The sequence below is a fragment of the Anser brachyrhynchus genome, assembly GCF_964034855.1.
Source record: "Anser brachyrhynchus genome assembly, chromosome: 4".
NCBI lineage: Eukaryota > Metazoa > Chordata > Aves > Anseriformes > Anatidae > Anser > Anser brachyrhynchus.
The window spans coordinates 14838136-14853891 of NC_137698.1; the positions used below are offsets into that span (position 1 = coordinate 14838136).

The 15756-nt window shown below is 40.5% G+C and overlaps 1 long non-coding RNA gene across 1 annotated transcript; it reads right to left on the minus strand.

Moving 5' to 3' along the window:
* Positions 1-672: 672 nt before the first annotated feature.
* On the minus strand, positions 673-11069 carry LOC308194129. Its single transcript, XR_013950311.1, has 3 exons — positions 10949-11069; positions 1849-1979; positions 673-1774 (listed from the first exon to the last, which is right to left on the minus strand). It is a non-coding gene; the product is annotated as an uncharacterized lncRNA (long non-coding RNA).
* Positions 11070-15756: the final 4687 nt, after the last annotated feature.

Sequence of the window (15756 nt, forward strand, 5' to 3'; positions counted from 1 at the left end):
GTGGTTGTCCCCATCCAGGAAAACACAAACACCGCAAACTTTGTAGTGAAACCGGTACGTATCTGACAGGCAAAAGGTGATGCGCAGGTGTATTCTGCCTTTGGGAGGCTGCCACCAGAGCACAGCTTTGAATCCCGCGTTGACAGGTGTTTTTGGGAAAGTGGTCACTGAGTTTTGCTCAGCAGAGCCCTAGTTGTCACTCTCACTTCATCTTCCTGAAAAAAATTTAAAAAAAAAATCAGAAATTAATTGCTGGAGGTATATTCAGTTCCTCACTGGAGCCAAGAGCCCTCGAGGAGACTGCCTCCAGGTAAGTGAATAAAGACAAAATTGAGCCTGGTAGCTACACAAGCAGCAAAGTTAAGGGGTGACTTTGCAGCACCTCCTCCATTTCACTGTGCTGTGGGTAGGTAAGCTTGTCAAAATACCTCCACCACTGCCCTGTCTCAGCTCCCACATTTCAACTAGGCCAGCGTTGTCCAAATCGCAGCATTTAAAAGTCCATGCTGGCCCTATCAAAGTTAGAGACTTTTCTCTTTCATTTCCCCAGCACCAAGATTTTGTTCATATTAGAAAGGCGGTAAGTGAAGACTGAGTACCTGCAAAGGTATTCTGAGCAAGGCTTCCCCCCACAAAGCAAGTTTCAGGTTCAGGACTGAAGGAAAAAAAAAATGCAAATTACATTATGAAACCTCTAAACAAAGGCAGCATTAAAAGGAGACCTAAATGCCCAGTTTTCCATGTACTGTCTTTAACCAGGAACTTCCAGTCACACAGAGCTCTCTACGTTGGCAATGCTCACTTTTTCCTCTTGGCCCTAGCACCATATACAAACCTCAGCTATTGCCAAAATATAAACATAGTCCTGGACTGTATCATGCATGTTATTTTCTACAGCATTTGCACCTGATGCAAGAGGATTCTGTACATCACAAGTTATTCAACATTTTTACTGCCACCAGGAGGACAAGGAAGGGGCTTTGCTTTACAACATAAAGTGCGTAGCTGAAGTTGCCAGCCAAACGAAAACGCATGGCATGCATCTGTTTACAGCAGTGAATCAGATCTTCACTATTCAAATATTCCACTAATCTGTAGTTCAAAAGGGATGAAGGTAATGCTGGGAATGGTCTGATGGCAAAAGCTGCATGGCCAGATCCTCAGCTGGGATAAATTGCCATGACAGGGAACATCTGACCCCAGCCCTGCATCAGATTTAGGATGGGAATAGCTCTGTGTGGAATACTCATGTCTAGGGCATGAAGAAGCACTGGTAAGTTTTACCCTCACACCACACCCAGAAATCAAGAAAAAGGAGGAAAACGTCCTCAGAAACAGCATCTTGCTAGCATATTCAAAAGAATCAGATGGCAAAGAAAAAAAAAAAAGCCAAGCTTGATGGGAGCTTCTGCCAGTTGAGGGGCAAGACAAGTTTTTTATCACAATCTCAGGTGGCAAACTCGTTTGCTCCCCATTTTCAGCTGCTGTTTGACAGTTGTTATCTGCTGTTTGGACTAGCAGGCTTATAATTCGGGGGCATTTCAGATTATATGTGACATTTTAATTTTCTAGGAAGCACTGAGATGAGCTTCATATGATTCATAACCTATTTAAGAACAGCCACCATGTTCTAGGTTTCAGCATAGCTGCCTTTTTTTATTATTATTCTGCAGGAAACCAGCTCTTATTCCAAGATATTTGGTTTGTTTTCCATCCTTCCAGTGGCACAGGAAGAGTGTCTCAGCCTCATTTCCCAGGTTGTCATTGAGTACTGCTAAAAAAAAAAAAATACAGCATTATAAAGTGATTGTCTCATCCCCTAGTGGAGTCTTTTGCAACTTTACATACTATCTAGTGGATCGTGTTTGGTGGGGCTCAGTCTTCCACAAACGTCCTTTCATTTTTTCCATGAATCTTCTTTGTCATCTGCAGCAGGCAATCCTCTCCTGCCTTTTGCCCTTTCAATGCATCAGTAGGTCCTGAAAGAGAGGACAGATTTTAGCAAAGCACTGCAGCATTCCTGGTAGCCTTCTGTCAGCATCCTACACTGAGTGCACACTCCATCCTACTAGCTCAGCCACAACAGCCAAGTGGTGAGAGGCTGAAATGCTGCATGTTTCTAGTTTCTAAGCATCTTCCTCAGCAGTTCCCCACCAGAGGGAAGTGGTCCAGTGTTCCTCGGAGTTCATGCATCAGAAGAGATAGGTAATCAGAAAGGAGCTGGGCATAGGATCCCTCACTATCTTCCACCAAAGGGTACACCTTTTATTTCTTTGAATAAAATCACTATAAGAATCACAAGGTATGGATCTCAAACTATTCCCAAAACTAATCCATTTCAGGCTCATGCCATTTCTCCCCACATCCAGCCTATATTTTGTATTAATTTCAAGTTGCTCTTCCTACATCTCATTAATCCATTTCTGCCCCCAACATTTCTGCCTTTTCACTTTTGAAAACAGCGTACCCTCTTAATCATTGCTTAGCTAAGGTCTGTATTTCATCCTTTATATTTTTCTCATGAGTCATTTCTATAGAGTGTTAGTAATACTGTTATACTCCAAATTCCCTCCAGTTTTCCCAACATCTCTCATAACAGTTTGCCCAAAAGTGCAATCATATTAAAGCCATAATAAGCAACTAGCTCTAAAATGGTTTTGTGTATGATGTCTGAAAATGACAGCTTTGCCCCACGTACCTTGCCACTTCATACCTAATTTCCTGTCAGCTATTACACATATTTTAAACTATTTTTTTAAGCCAGACATCTTTTGCATTAGTGCATTTCTGATTGTTTCCCTCAGATATGCTAAAGCTCGTTTTTCCATGTTCAATTTCATTTCTCTACCACATATGTAGTTGCTTTCGCATCTTCTCTGTGTTCTGACCAGCTTCTAATTCTGCATTGCCAATTCGTTTCATTGGTGTACCGTTTATCCTATCATCAACAGGATACTCTGAAACAATAAACAAGTTTATCCTTCAGATTATTTCAGGAACCCACATCTGCCAACCAAATACGTTCCCTGTATCATTATCCTTTGCTAAAGTGTAGTGGTAAAATACTTACATATTCAGTAGAGCCATTGTCTGAGAAAAGACTCAATTTCATACTTTCAGTATAAACAGTCCCACTGAAGCCATGTCTTCATTGCATTAATAGAATAGAAGCCCCAGTCTATTGCAACAAATTGTTTAATTAGTCTGTAATATAATCATTTTCGTATTCCTTTGAAAAGTCTTTTTTCTAAACAAATCAAAGAAGATGACACCTTTCAGGAATACCCTCATGAAATTCAGTCATCACATTTTTTTCCCCCCACAAGCCCCTTGAAACAGAAGACCTACCTTCTCTTCAAAAAAATAAATGCTTGTTAAAAGCAAAAGCAATCTGGGAGCAGAAAGCAGCTTTGCATAGCAGACAGATATATTTGGATTTGTACCACGACTGCAACTACAGTTTTAACACAAAATGGCTGTGTTCAAGAAACACCACAGCAGCCTACGTTGGACTGCAGAAAGCAATAGTTAGCCCCAGCAGACAATCGAAAAATCTGTAGTGGGGACAGTGAAGTTGAACATCAAGTGCAGGTGGGCCACCCCTTGGCCAGATGAGGTATCTCAGTGATTGTGCCCCTTGGTCACTGCTGTAATCTTCATACCTTGGTGCAGAGAAAGATGTTAACCAGCACGCCAGTGTTGTGTGAAGGAAAATGAACAAGTGGTAAATAAAGAATTGGCTGTGCAAGTTCAAAACTCAGTCACTTGTATGGTGTCAGCACCAGTTTCTCTCTTCCCACCCCCACAAAATACAGGAGCTACTGGCAACTGAGCACTTAGGAAAATCTGTTCATTTCATTTACAGCCTGAAATTACATCCAAAGCCGTGAAAATCCATGGGAAAAACATGTGAATATTTGTCTCAGACATAAAAGGCTTAGAGAAAGCCTGACATTTCAGCCTGGCATTTTATTTCGGAGCGCTTCAGCAGCAGCCTTTGGTCCTGATAAAATGCCCTCGACCTGGCAGCACACACTGCTGTTTGCAAATCCTGTGTCACTACTCCCTTCTATCGCTGCACTGTGGTGACCCCACAGAGCCAGATCCTAGGTGTTAAAATCACTGTCCATCGGTGAGCAAATGCCCAGGGTGCTCAACATATATCATTCCACAGGCTAATAATCTAGATTAGATTGATCAGCAAAATAATCCATGCCAGACACAGAAGCACACGCTCGTGAGGACCGAGCATAGCAGCAGATAGAGCTGGCAGCACTTGCAGCCCACCCACTACTTATCAAGCATTGAGGTGTTTCTTTGCATCACACATTAAAGGGAATAAATGAAATGGCTTTGAATAGATTTATGGAGATATTCTAATGTAGAAAGTGGAGCACAGGAGAAAGTGCAAAGGCTAATATGATTACATTGTTAGCCCAGTATAAATTTAATAACGGACTCACTTCAACATTTCTCATCGTAAGCTATTTGTGTGCATCCACTAACTGCAATAGCTCAGCACCTCATGCTCTTGAATCCGTCTTTCCAACCCACCCCTGTGAGGAAAAGCAGTGTTACCACTCCTGTACAGATAGGCAGAAGCAGAAGAGATGTTAAAGATGCAGATAAAGATTACTGAATTGATTATGCCTCTTCTAGATCAGGGACAATGTCCTTAAAATATTAATGAAATGATCTTAGTCTTGTATCAATAAGAATCAGCAGATCTGAAGAGGAACTGGCTTATCTCCTCAAGACAGACAGGAGCTTTAGTAGGCACTGCATAAACTTGGGCAAGTGACTTGGATACATCTTCAAGCACTAGAGTGCTTTGTGAATACCCAGCCCTTGAGTAACTCACTCAAGGTCACACAGAAGGTGTGTGGCAGACCTGAACTGAGCTCAAAAGCCATTAAAGCATCCATTTGCTCTTCATTCTCACTTTTCCTTTTCCAGCATGTCATTTTGGATCAGGATCTATGCTAGCAAATACGGACATTACTGTAGTTCAAGGGTTCACATTCAGCACTTCACTCATTAAATGCACATTTGTTCAAGGTACAAACACAATAATGGATATAATGATGAAAGTCACTATATTAATGTATCATTTAATAGTTCAGTACATTAATCTCCTACATACAGTGCTATCCAGAACTTGGTTCCTTTCTGAACTATGTTTCATAAGGTCATTAATACCTTCTTTAATCTCTAAGGGTAATCTGGATGGCTACCCTGAATTCCTTTGATCATAGGCAGACCAGTTTTGTTAACTCAAGCTACTGCCCTGTATTCCACACTAAGGCCAACTAACTGCATCTATTCTTCAGTCATTTGAGGAAAGCAAATCCATTTCATCTCACCTCACTCCCTCCTCCAAGCAGAGCCATTTGATACTAACTTCTCTATTTCAACCTACTCCTAATGATTCCCTAAATAAATCACATCATTGTCAGTCACTTCATATCTCAAACACTTGGAAATGCTTAGCAATTTCAGCTGCCAACACATTCATTTAAGTTCTTGTGAGATGGCATCTGGATCACAGCTATAGTCTTTGAGTCCCTTCCATCAGCTAATTGCAACTGTTTTTAAAACGCAGGAGCATATTTATTTCTCTCCTTTCTTTGCAGTGTCAAGTTGTGCCATTAGGTAAACCCTGTGTTCCAAACTCATAAATACTTAGCTTGCAGAACTCTAGCATCTCCTCATGGAGAAACGCTTTATCGAGTGTAAATATATATGTATATCTTCACGTGCATTATTTAATAGTTTTGAATAACAGAGGAACAAGGTGGAATTGGGACCAGCTTTTTGCAACAGACTGCCTCACGTGACAAATTCTGGCACAAATATCACCTGGTGACATAGAATGCATACATATGCATTGCCACTCAACTTTCTGTTAATTTATTCCCTTACCCCATCCAAAAGTTGCAAACAAAATACCTTACTGAAAAGCTTAACTGTGTTAGTTCTTCTATTTTAGAAAAAAAAAAAAGGAAGAAAAGGTTAAAAAAACCCTAAGCATCAGCCTTTAATATGCAACTTCTATGCAATTTGAAGGTCCAGCTGCCATAAAGACACAAGCCTTTCAGACACTTCTGTTTGTTACTAGGAAAAGCTACTCCTTCCATACCAGAACAGGTGGAACACTTAAAGTAGCTTTGCAACCAAGCTACAGGACTCAGGTGCATTGATAATGTCTTACTTCTGACACAGGTACCCTGAGTGATCCCCAGGAAGCTATTTTCTTAGCTGACAATATCCCCTTCAGGTGCAAGTAAAATCCTGCTAACAAAGATGTGCTTTAAAGGGTCAGCATTATGCCTGGATGAGGCTGAAACTCATTGAGGGTACACCCTGCCCCATCATCTAAGTCATTAATGAATGAAACCAAAATTTGAGTGGCCTTGCACTGACATCTACCAGTTCCCTCAGCACTCATGGGTACATCTCATGAATTTACATAAGTCCAGTTTAAGTATTCCCTGACCTGATCCTTTTCCACCAAGGGCACATCCTCCTTGTCCCATACTTTCCCCCAGTCTCTAGGACCTGGGATTCCTGAAAACCAGTCTTAGTAGTAAAGAGAGAGGCAAAGAAGGCATGCAGAACCTCAGCCTTCTCCATGTCACCACTCATTCAGCAGCAGGTCCACATTTTCCCTAGTCTTCCTTTTGTCACCTGTCTCCTTATAAAAGTCATTCTTGTTGTCTTTGACATCCCTTGACAGATTGAATTCTAGTTGGACTTTGGCTTTTCTAACCTCATCCCTGTACAAGGAGGCAGTGTCTCCGTGTTCCTCCCAGTTTCCACTGAAATATTAGCAGTATACTGGACAGTACTGGAGTGTAAGCACACCATCTGCATCGTGAGTTGGCTATGAATAAGACCTGGCAGCTCATTACCTATTAGTTCTCCTTTTATAGCTTCTCCTCATTCTCTAAACTTCATTCCCCTTTCTGTCTTTTCTGAGATCATCTTGGCTCTGGCACCTTTGCTTAATCCCCACTTAATTCATCCTCCTGTAGATTCTGCCTTCCCACGTGCACACTCCCAGACACTTCTGGCTGCCTCTGTTTTCTGCCTTTAATTCTGCCCCCAGCTAAACAGAAGAGTAGGTGATTACAATTTCATTCAATCAGGAGGTGAAAGAGATGGGGGCACATGCACAGCAAGTAGAAAAAGGAGTGGCAATCAGATTACAGCTGTAGCCTAGAGCAGAATACTTTGTAATGTGAACTTGTAATGGGTCTCTGGTCTAGGGCACATAATAGACATTTTACCCAGAGTGCAATAGCCACCCTAAGACATTTACTGCAGGAAATACTGAGCCTGGTATAAACATTTAAACTTTAATAAAACCATTACAGATGCACTGATTGCGTAGCTCCTTTATACAGTGAAACTACACACAGCAGCAAATAATGAAATGAGCAAAGTGGACTGAAGTCATTATCAGGCCATTTACATAAAGTTTAACTCAATGTTCAACCTCAGTACAGCTTCTGGTCAACGTATTGTTGGGGTCCAGAAACTAGTCACCGGACAATAACCATCTCAAAACACACCCCATCTTAGACATGCATCATACTACGCCAAGCAGTATGTTTAAATCAAGCATCTTTCCTCTCCCATTTCTTGTTCACAATATCCAAACCCTTCTCAAACAACATTTTTGTGGGGCTACACATCATTTCTGCACATGCTCAGAATCATTCCAACACAACAAGCCAACTTACTTGTTGTATTGAAAGTGACAAACATGGCTCTGACCACATAGTAATAAAAGATTTAAAAAGGCTTTTGCAAAGGAAGGAAGAATCAGGTCAGAAGGAGATGCAAACCTACCTCTGTCTTGCCGAAAATCACCCAGATAGTTGACCAGCCATTTGCACATTTGCACATTCTTTCTGGCCCAACTAAGATGCAACTATTCCAAGCCAAGCCCTGTGTGCTTTGAGGGAAGCATTGAATCCACAATCCCTCCTTTCTGGACAAGTCCCCTAAGCAAAAGGGGATTATACAGAAAATAAGCAGAGCTCATCTCAGAGATGCAGATCAGTGTCCAGGAAAGACCTGGATTCACACCAGGTATACCTGTCCAGCATAAATATCTGCACCAAGGATAAATGTTTACTAAAATTCTGAGCAAATGGGCTGATCATTGCACAGGGTAGCAGTGAACACTTCTGGGTTTTGTTTGGTTGGTATTTTTCTGCTGCTTGTTGCTGGCAGGTGTTGTGAATCCATTTCTTCCGCATCAAGCTCTCCCTATTTCATTTGCAGCAAATTGGCCTATCAACACTCTTCACAATCACCACGCTTGGATCTGGGCACCTACAAATTAGGTGGCTCCTCTGGGTATGAGTTAGGCCCTAATTTGGAAGATGGGAAGACATTCACAATCATTTTAGAGATAGAGAAGAGGCTGGTGCAGGTCTGCCTATGTCTCCAGGAAAGCAGAACATGCTTAATTTTTATATTAGGAACTTTCTCAATATTTTCCCTTCCAATGGAGGCAGAGAAACATACTGAGCAGGGAAAAAAAAAAATCCTAATTTTGACAGGAGAGCTACACCAGCCATGAAGTCTCACTCAAGCACTGCTGAACGTGCAACACTGCTGCTTCCTAGACCATATTTATAAAACTATGCAGCTCTCCCCAGTCTGCAATCAACTTTTTTTTTCTTTAGGATTAATCCAAGAATTTACATGAACTTCTAGAAGCAAGAAATATGAACACCCCTCAGTAAAACTACAAGGCAAACTTCTGTCATTGCTTTGTCTTCCACCTCTCTTCTGGAAGGAAATCTAGTGGTGACAAGCACAGGATAAAATCCTGCATACACTAGGTGCTGAAACAAAGCAACTATGCTTATGATACATGTGTTAGGAGATGCATAGGGTCACTTAAATGTGATACTAGCTCATAACATACTACATTTAATACAATTATTAATTTTTTGACTAGGTCTGTTCTTTCTTTGGTCTGACATCAAGGCAAGCTGGACTTTGCTGCACTGCCACTGACTTGCTCTGGTATTAGTCAAGTCCCCTGTATTTACATAGCTTGATAATCCATTGTCAAACTGCATATCATAATTGCCTTTTAATTTCTCCACTGAGACCAAAATTTTGTCTCTACATATATACCAACCTCTTTGCACAGCTGTCTCCACTTTGACTGGGGGCTGTTCTTTCCTGGTGCTCGTATCCATCTATTTTGTATGTGGCTTCCACAAGATCAGTCTAACTTCATTGCATCTGGCTAACAACTCAGTCCTGTCATCTCAAATTTTGTTCACAAAAACATTCATCTTCCATTGATATAGAAGTCTGCTGTTCTGGCCACCTTCACACATTTCCTGAGTTCACATTAAGAAAATGTTTGCTCAAGCAGTGAGCAGGGTTGGACACTGAGTAGTGGAGAATTCAAAGCCATTCAGAAAAGTGTTCTTGAATTGACTCAGATAGTGTATTTCCAAAGATCTAGTTCCAGGAGGTCTGAGCCCCATCTTCAGCTCCCAGTTTTCAATGTAGAGAGCTTGATCACTCCCTCCCCAGCTCCATTTGAACACTAGGGTAAGGGCAATATGCAGCAGAACAGATGCTGTGGCAGGAGTGTGTTTACATGAAGCCGCTGACAGCAGATGCCAGCTTGTAAAATTAGCCAATAAAAATACCAGCATCACTGTTTACAACTACTCTGAGCAAGATGGGCTGCCAGCAAACTGGAAATCACATTGCACTGACATGCCAGGTTAGAGATACAGCATTTGGCAGAGGATCGTAATTTTTAGGCTATAAGAAGTGGGATACACAGCTGAGTAGAAGAGAATCAACCAAGAGCTGCTCAACAGTCTCAGCCCTTCTTGCTTTACCTTCCAAAAGGACTCCAGTGTTAAAATATAGAATAACGAAGACAAAGAACCAGAAGTAATGTAAGTATGAAACCATGTCATTAACTACTTAAAACATTTTTTGTTGTACTGCTCTGATCAAACTAGAAATTGAGCCATGTTTCTACAAAGCAGGAAGCTGTCACTTCAACTTAAACCACGTCCATTACTTTTTTCAATCACAAATGTAATAAAAAAATTCTGATTTTGTAGCAAGTTGCTGTATGCAGCTTGCCTACATAGATGTGGAAATGTTCAGAAGGGGTTATTTAAGAAGGCTAAAATAGCATTGAAATTTCCCCCGTTAATTATCATTAGGAGTGAATTGTTCAGGATATCATTAGTACCAGCAACTGGTCTAAAGGAATTGAAATCCTTCAACAAAAGGATCAAAAAATGTATGTTTAAGCATAACTACAGCTATAGTCAATACAATCCACTTGCATTGTGCCAGCTGAGCAAAGGTTTTGAAACATATTTGCCCATCTCTTGATTTCCCTTGGTTGGAAAATATCACCCTCCATTTAAATCTCAGTTAACAATTTCTATAGCATTCTCAACTGGGAAACTAGAATTAGAAAGTGAAGCATTACAGAAATTGATAAGTTTCAAAGATTAAGTTCCAGAACCAAATGATCAATTATTACTTTTATTCTAAGGAAACACACAACCATAGTTCAACCCTCTAACAAAACACTCATTTTATAAATGTTAATAAGCTATCAATAGCTTCTGTAAGCTTCTTAGAGGCAACAAGTTAAAAATGAACATAAGTAAAACAATTGAAGCATCACAAATGTTATAATTAAAAATAACCTGCTGCCCTCTATAGTTAGAGACTATTATAAACTAATAACATATTACACCATTGCAATGTATCTATGAAACCACAACACTTTTTCCTTAAATGCCAAATAGCTTTGGTCTTTTGTATTATAAAGCAACCTATAATAAACGAAACAAAACGAACAGAATTAGAGGACTGAAAACATGTTGCCAGTGAACTTAATGAAGCAAATTTTAGAGACTTTAAAAGAAACTACCGTTTTCCTCAATACGCTGAAAAAGCTAATAAACATAACCTATGCCAACCGCCAATGTAAAAATAGCAACAAACTGTCTTCTCCTTCACGCTTTTCTTACAAGGAACAAGCAAAAGGTTCAGCTTGGCACCCAAGCAATAAATAGTTTCTGAGACTTTCCCCAGCTGTGTCCAAGCAGTCATCAGACACTAGTGCTGGAAAGGTTGCATGTGGAAGAATCTTTTGCTGGTTTGGTGGGGGTGAGAGAGAGTTGTGTTGTAGGAGCTGTCATTTCTTCTGGAAAATGGAGGTGTGTTCTCATTAGTTCAAGGCTTTTGCTAAGAAATTTATATATATATCATTAATGATAAAGGGTGAAGTTATGGTGAGCTCCGGGTCTGAAAGCCCACGAAGACATCTTTGAGTTGTGACTGTATTTTATTGTTAAAGTGGAAGTTTTCAGCTGTGTGGAAACCTTTATGAAAGGTCTTTGCTTTGTGGCAGTTGTGTTAGTAAGCTCTTGAGTTTCTTTTCTTGTAAACTATGTATGATTCTATTTATGTTTTTTTCCTAATGAGCTCTTATTCAGAGTTAGCTTGGGGCTTCTTGGGTATGCAGGAGAGCTCTGATTCTCTGTTACTAGAGCATGTTTAATACAGGATGTGGAGAACAATGGTTCTAGGCTTCAGGAGCTAAGAAAGCTTTTTTCCTTCTATAGTAAGAACTTGTCTTTTCTATTTTCTCTGTTTATCCTTGAGAAATAATATTGTAACTTTTTCTTTCTGAGCCACTCTTTAACCTACTTATATATTTCTTATGAATAATAGTTTTCTTTCTCTGGGACATTGAGCAGGTAGAGGAAGGCTACTGGGCTTGGCGTAGAATCACAGATCATCCCGAGTTGGAAGGGACCCACAAGGGTCACCGAGTGCTACTCCTGGTTCCACACAGCACCACCCTAAAAATGAACCCTATTTCTGAGTGTTGTACAAATGCTTCTTGAACTCCAGCAGGCTCCAGGTATATAAACAGGGAACTGGGACTTGTAAAGAGGTGGACTTTTGATGTTTCTCCCTGTGATAACTTCTGTTTCAGAGAAGTAGCTAAAATTAGTTATAACTTGAGGTCTTCCCTAGGGAGACCAAAACCTGATCGTCTCAGCTGGCTTAGTTAAGATTTGCCTGCTGGGTACAGGTGAAAGTTATCTGCCTGGTTCAGTGCAGGCTGCTTCTGTGCACAGCTGCGAATGTACTGGACAAGTTTTGTTTCTCTGCTTAAGCATATGCTGAGCTTTATGCTCTGGCTAATTTTGCTGATGTGTTTGAAGCTGCTTCAGGTGCCTAAAGTTAGGCATGTGCAAGGAACTGCAGAAAAACGACTTACTTTTACAGCAAGTGCAGAAAAATGGTCTCTGCAACACCTGATGTGATGAATCTACATGATGTGCAGTCTTACTGCTATGAACTTAACAGGGCAGTGATTCAGCCTGTTTCCCCATACTCTGGTATGGGCCCAGGGACCTCAGTCATGCTCCACCTGTGAACTGGTGCTTGAGTGCAGTACCAAGGAGTCTCTCAAGGTGCTTGTGCTTATACTTAGGAGCCTGAATGCATTATTTACATCCTTGATGGGCTTCGTGTTAACTATCCCTTTCCTGGTGAAGATTCTCATGTATTAAACAAGGACTGCCAACCAGTCTTCATATATGGTCTTTCCTAAATAAGAGTGTAAACCACTTCTACCACAGTTGCATAGAACTGAGCAGCTTTACTCTTGGTGCTAGTATGCTATTTTTGAAATCTGAAATATTTTGAAATAATGCTTAACCCTTTCATTCCACATTTTCTTCTTAATCCGCGTATGTCAAGTTCTCCATCTAGGTGTGCATGGTGGTGTTTGGCTTCTGAAGCCTCTAGAGATTGATTCCTTACTCTTTTTATGCAATATAAGGTACTTCCTTACTGGGTTCCCTGAGGACATGTACCATACTAACAATAGTTGTAAGGTGCTTTTACTGCTCCATGAGTTGTACGCTCCTGGGAGAAGGCTGAGGGGTATATACATGGGAATGATGGGGCAGTCCATCTTTACTCATAGTCTTCCTATTTCTTGAGTGCTCATAGTTCCCCATTATGGAAAAATCTTTCTTGACAAAACACAGATTTTCCGAAGCTACTCATCTCTCTTGGTGGTACAGTAGGATGTACGGGGGTGGTACTACAGTAGGGATGGACTTGTCTCCTTAACTATGTCAACGTTCAATGGAAGTGATGGGCACAAAAAGCACCTTTTATGAAAAGTTAATTTCTTGTTAACTGTTGAGCTTAGAGATGAAACTATCCAAATGGGAATTAGTGTGAAGCTTGCAAAATTCTGTACTACAGATGTATATCTGAAGGATTTAAAAAGACAACATGTAAGAGCTATGAAAGACTGACCAAACGTGATTTTTGGTACCTTTAGCCATGTAGTGTGCAGCATCTGAGGAAATCTTCATTTCACTGTAAGTGCTTGTTCATGCTGGAAAACTGAACATCTTCACAGGTTTAACTTCAAGAAACTAAAGTAACTTCTGTCTTTGGCAATGTCACATTCTTTGCTGGTATTATTTCCAGTTTTTCTTTCAAAACAATTATTTCACACGCTAATTTATGGAAGCTACTCTAATGGGAAAAAGCTATTGACTGGCTAATTTTCCTTTAACAAACTGTAATGGCCAGTTGATTTTTATGGTCTCACCATCTTAGACATTTTTCTTCCACGTAGTTGTGCTGTATCTGATAGTAACTGTGTTCTACCAACAGGCAAATTATTAAAAATATGCATTTAATTCTTGTAGCACACTGTTAAGATCTGACTTATATCATTTTTAAAATAAGAAATACGGAGTTAGCTTCTCACATACCATACATGGCACAGACTCAGAAAAATGGCTTGTTGCATATGAGTGTGAAGTCTCAGGCTTGTAGCAGATAGCCACCAACTCCTTCCTTCAACACCTCTATTTAGACCTGGGCACATAAGAGACATGAGAAAAGAGTATTATTCCTGTCTCTCCAGATGACCAGCAATGACAATTATCACCTGATTTTTATTTTTAAGTAAACTGTGCAACATGTAGACAGAGAATGTTTCCTCTAGCTGAAGTCCTGCTTCTCTGTTTAATGTAACTGTCTGGCTCTACTTACCTGTCAATATTATATTTAAATGTCCATCAAAAGACCAAACTAGCATGGGGCCAACTCAGAAGAGATTAGGTAGTTGAGTCATGGTATGATTGATATTGATATATATATATATATATGTATATATGACAAAGGTGTTTTCCCAGCTTTCTGGAAGTGGGATTGGTATTTGGGTAGTACTGGGTTCCTTGCTTTGAAACCAAGAAAAACAGAAGTTGCTCTCATGTTGCTTGTGCTGTACAGGGTCCTTTATAAAAGAACTAGTAAGTATTTCCTCAAATTAAGCCTCTGATTTCCTCTTGCTTTTACAGCACTTTGCGGTCTGGCTTCAGGGCAAAATATTTGGTAACTTGCATTTCAGATGGCGCGGATGCTCGTGGGTTTTCCCAAAACTAGATTCTCCAACCTGAAGTAAATTGTTGAGCTTGGTGTAACTGCATAGTATACTTCTCTGCAAAGTGAGAAGAGGTTGGCCTTGGCTTAAGAGGTTTGCCTGAGGGAAATGTTGATTTTATTGGACTGACACTCTTAATCTAATTGTTCAGTGGCTAACCAAAACATCCATGCTCTTCTCCAAAATGGAGGTAGAATGAAACAGCTTGGAGTGAAATATTTGACTTACCCAGCAGTTAAGTTGTCTTCTCCAGATGAATTTAAATTCACTTGGTTTTGTCTTTAGGGAATTCTGGATATATGTTAAAACATATTTTGAGCCTCACCTGCAACAGCAAATGTGGACCATACGTGTGCTGTTGCCAGCAGTCCAGGGACTTATCCAGAGTGTGAAGGAACTGGGTTCATATCTACAACAAGTGACTACACGTCTGACAACACTTGAGTGAAACATCATGATACTATTCAAGGGTTGCTGGCTTCCCATGGAGTACAGAAAAATAACTCCAGCTCAGAAGTTAGACGTTCTCATTCATATTGGACTGTGCTGTGAATTAGTATGACAAGCTTGACTCTGGCAACTACTGAATGAACATTATCTGGGGTTCTTGACCCCAAGAAGTGGGAGCGGACTGAAGGTTGATGTAGAAGGTGCAATTATTTGATATATTCCACTTGCTTGTGCTGTCCAGCATTCCTAACCTGTCTGTACCTCTATTTGGACAAGTTTCAGATTTTCCAAAGTGCTTACTTTGCAAAGTTAAGGCTAGGGAGGGAGTCAAGTGCAGCACCTTGAGTTCCACCTTTTCCTCTGGGACCTTCAGCAAGAGCTCAGCTGTCAGTTTCTCTTCTGACCCATCTTGTTTGCTCCCTGGAGCAATGAAGGATGTGCGTCCTCTCGCATGGTGGTTAATGCTAACAGAAAACTGATGGTTTGTTTCCTTACTATTCTGAAGTATCATAATGTGTTTAAAATATACAAAATCCTATTGTCTCTGCACTGTTAATGTAGTAAGTTCTAATGGTTGCCTCAAACTATCGGTGCTTGAACTTTATTTTGTGAGTTATGGACTTGATGGAAAATAACTGGTGGTACCTGCTGAGTTGACCTGTTCAGTGTTTGGGAAGGAGTGTGGATTGAAAGCACTGCTTTTTGGAGATGCTGAGCTCCTTGGTTCCATTGGGAGGGTACAACAGCACTTGGGCTACCTGCAGCTCAAGTATGCTTTATGGCACCGGTGTATTTATGAA